A 4,291-nucleotide genomic window follows, 5' to 3' on the forward strand; every position below is an offset into this window, starting at 1 on the left:
GAGAGAGGGGGGAGAGAGGGGAGGAGAGGGGGACAGAGGGGGGGGGATGAAGTGGTTTAGAGGGATTACAGTTGGACAGAGACTGGACCAGGGTGTTCTCTCTCTGTCCCTCACTCTGCCCTCCCCCGTGTCTGTCTCACCCTCTTTCTCTCTCTCTGTCTGTTCAGGCTTTCACATACGTTCTCTCTCACCCCCTCTCCCTGCACCTCTCTTTTATTTTCTCTCTCTCTCTCCCCCTCCCTCTCTCTCTCTCTCTCTCCGCCACCCCTCACACCCTGTCTCTCCCTCTGTCTCTCTCTCTGTCTCTCTCCCTCTGTCTCTCTCCCTCTGTCTCCCTCTTTCCCACTCTCTCTCCCGCCCCCCCTCTCTCGCCCCTCTCTCTCTCTCTCTCTCTGCCCTCTCTCTCTCTCCACCACCCCTCCCCTCTCGTGCCTCTCTCACTCCGTACTTCTTCATTGCCTCCTGGCAGTGCTGAGCACACACACACACACACACTCTCACACACACTCTCAGTCTGCGGTCTCCATTTAAAGTTAACAGTCACTTCTCTCGGTGCCTGAACGCTCGTTTTTCCTCCCCCTCTCTCTCTTTCTCTCTCTTTCTCTCTCTTTCTCTCCCTCGTCTTTGACTCCCGTGGATCAGCTGTGACAAAAACACGGACGAACCGACGTAAAGACCGGGACCAGCGGCGGAGAGAAGGCGGAGCAGAGGCTGCAGATCAGCCCGACACCGAGGAGGACAACCGTCGGTGTTCTGTCAACACAAGTAAGAAAGTGCTGCATGTGCACTGGCGTCATGACGGAGCAGCAGCAGCAGCAGCAGCAGCAGCAGCACAGCGGTACCAGCGGCAGCGGCAGTTACAGCAGCAGCAGCAGCAGTGGTCGGGCTGTTGATTTGACAGCTCTGCTTTCTTCCTCCTCAATCCTTACAAACGTGGATTTATTTGAACTGCGGTAGATGCTTTAACCAATAATCTCTGAGCTGCTGTTGCTGCTGCTGCTGCTGCTATTTCTGCTACTGCTGCTGCTGCTGCTGCTGCTCAGCTTCCACCGCCTTCTTCTGCCTTTTACCTCACAACTCGTCTTGGAAGTACTCAGAGTACTCCGAAAATAGTTTGGTCCAGGCGCTAACTAACATATGGTACGTGTACTGCTGGTGGTACCATGCTCCCTCTAGTGGAGGGCAGCAGGTTACTGATTTACCAATAGGACTGGGTGAGTCACTTTGTTGTTAAGAAGAGATAAGTGGATACTTGAAAAAAAAACCTAAAAACAAACTGAAATAATGTGTGTCCTTGGTCAAACGGAGTTTTCACAGATCAACTCCACGAAGACGTTCATGAAACAAATACGTACGTACAATAATATGACTGTGAACCACAGGTTTGGTCCAGTTGTCCTCGCTGCAGCTCTGACGTTGTTACGTCTGTGGCTCAGTGTTTTGTTGTTTTGTTGTCAGTGGAGTTCGAACTCCACTGAGGTCGAAGTCATTTTATCATCAAAACATTGACGTAAAAAAAACAAAAACAAAAACCTCACAATCACTTCAACACTGTGAGGTTTGTGACAGGAAAATACATCAGAAATATAGATGTACATATATATTACTCTGCAGAAATCTGTGTGGCTTCACCACATACAGTCCTGGTGATTTATTTTGAAATCGTGGGTCGTTTCTCTTACTGCAGTATCTCAGAATTTATACTACGTTAATTTGGCCTCGTGATTTGGAAAGTGAGTAAATGTGTTGCATTTACCACAAGTAGAAAATAAATTTAAAAAACAAACTGGTTTCACACCACCAGACGGAGGTGAACGCAGCTCAGAGTCAGGACTAAAAACTTGTACCAGGAAATATTTTTTCTCCCAGTCCTGGAGCTTTGAATGTGGAAGCGTTTCGTCAAAGTTGACACGGAGGTTCCACATACCGAGCCGTGCCTGGACACAGGAAGTGCGAAGGAAAAAGAAGATCATTTGAAATGCAAAAATAAGACAAAGAGTAGAACCAGTGTGTACTGATGAAGGAAATACTGCAGGAGGAAATACACTGAAGTACTACTGTGTCGTACTAAAGGAGGTTTGACAGAATTAAAAATTAGAGAAAAGAGAAAATGGAGTTTAATGAAATATTTCACTTTGACGTCGACGATACTGGAGGATTGAAATATTTCAGTGTTTCAATATTTGAAATATTTAAATAATAACCCACTGCACAGTAGAATGCTTCAAATATTAAAATACTACACAGGATAAATATTTAAATATATAAATACATTGCACGAGAAAAATAAATATCTCGACGGAAACTGATTTATTGAGATATTTAAGAAAAAAAATGTTGACACAGCGTGACACGAGAAAGAAAAGATGATTTAAAAAAAATGAGAGAAGATAATGATATATTTTACGTTGAAAAACTGAGAAAATATATAATAAATATATGCCAAATATATGCTGAAATATATATTGAAATATTAACCTTGAACAGTATCACACTTGTGGAGAATATGTTTACATATATTGCGCCACACATACACTTGTTGTATTTATTATATATTTATGGTGACAGTGGGAGTACTTCAAGTACTGCTGTGGTTTGACTTCATAGTTTTACTGTGTTGCAGTACAACAGAAAGTCAGAGGCAGTGGTGGGGGGGGTGAGGTGTGTTTTGTACATTGTACTGCAGTTGTACTCTGATGTGTGTACTGAGGCTGTATAAAAAAGAGAGGTCAATTGTCCCATAGTTAATGTTTACACCGCGAGACGGAGGTATAAATATAAATATAAATATAAATATAAATATAAATATAAATATAAATATAAATATAAATATGAGGTGTTTTTCTGTGTTCTGTGGTCGACCGTGTTCTACGTCAGCTTCCTCTGCAGTACTTCATCTGTCGGGGGTGATGACGTCGGTATCTGCTCGTGGTACCTTTTACTTCTCTAAATACTACAGTGATACTACAGCGTCGTCCTTCGTTTGGACAGTTTTGTCAAAGTTACTGTCAATATTTGTTTACTAATTAGCAATTAAAATTCAAACCTCGTTCTTTACCCCGACACTTCATCTGTGTGTTAGTCCAGTTCTAGTCCAGGTCTCGTCCAGTTCTAGTCCAGTTCTAGTCCAGGTCTAGTCCAGTTCTAGTCCAGTTCCAGTTCCAGTCCCAGTCCAGTTCTAGTCCAGTTCTAGTCCAGTTCTAGTCCAGGTCTCGTACAGTTCTAGTCCAGTTCTAGTCCAGGTCTAGTCCAGTTCTAGTCCAGGTCTAGTCCAGTTCTAGTCCAGGTCTAGTCCAGTTCTAGTCCAGTTCCAGTTCCAGTCCCAGTCCAGTTCTAGTCCAGTTCTAGTCCAGTTCTAGTCCAGGTCTCGTCCAGTTCTAGTCCAGTTCTAGTCCAGGTCTAGTCCAGTTCTAGTCCAGGTCTAGTCCAGGTCTCTGGGTCTTATCTCTGGCCGTTTGTGTGCTAAAGGTACGTGTTAGCGCCGACCTCGTTCACTTGGATTGTCAAATATTAGCTCTGGATCGGAGATAACGCCATTACGAGTCGTTACATTTAACACAAATATTCATACACATTCATACACAAATATTTGACTTTTAATCGTTGATAAAAAAAACGATACAGTAATACAATAATGTGAAAGGCAATATATCGCAATATTGTATATATATGTAAATATATACATATATACATACAGTATATATGTAAATATATATACATATATACATATATAAATATATATCTATACATATATATGTATAGATATATATTTATCTATATATATATATACATATATATACATATATGTATATATGTATACAGAACCATGTCCTTGCAGCGTTGTTACCTAACACGTGTGACTAGTTCACACATGAAATACCTTCAGGTCAAACTAAGTGATTCAGGAACAGACTTTCGTAATCACTACAGTCGCTGCTGCTAGCCTTTCTTTTTTTTTGGTCAAAAACTCTTCAAATATTTTATTCAGGTCCAGAGTTCTGACTGGATCAGAACATGTTATATTCCATGATGACAGAACAGCCATTAAGATACCGGGCCAAACCAGTAGCAGACCTCCCAGACTGACGTGGTCCACGTGGGTCACATGATTTCATAACCAGCTACAGTGAAAAGGCAAAGAGGAGATAATGAGAGGAAAAGGGGGAAGTGGTTGTAGTTGTCGCTGTGGCTGTAGCTGTAGCTGTAGCTGTAGCTGTAGCTGTAGCTGTAGCTGTAGCTGTAGCTGCTCCGACAGCCACTGTACACCAGAAAACAGAGTGAGTGTCTCCTC

At 42.6% G+C, this 4,291-nt stretch overlaps 1 protein-coding gene across 1 annotated transcript in view; it reads left to right on the forward strand.

The window, feature by feature from the left end:
• The first annotated feature begins 562 nt into the window (after positions 1 to 562).
• Positions 563 to 4,291, forward strand: part of dgkaa (diacylglycerol kinase, alpha a) — a 24,015-nt gene continuing 20,286 nt past the window's right edge. The window contains exon 1 of the mRNA XM_025059326.1: positions 563 to 765. The gene's annotated coding sequence lies outside the window, so the exon portion shown is untranslated. The remainder of the gene's footprint in view (positions 766 to 4,291) is intronic.

This window comes from Cynoglossus semilaevis, chromosome 10, assembly GCF_000523025.1.
Source record: "Cynoglossus semilaevis isolate Cse_v1.0 chromosome 10, Cse_v1.0, whole genome shotgun sequence".
Taxonomy (NCBI): Eukaryota; Metazoa; Chordata; class Actinopteri; order Pleuronectiformes; family Cynoglossidae; genus Cynoglossus; species Cynoglossus semilaevis.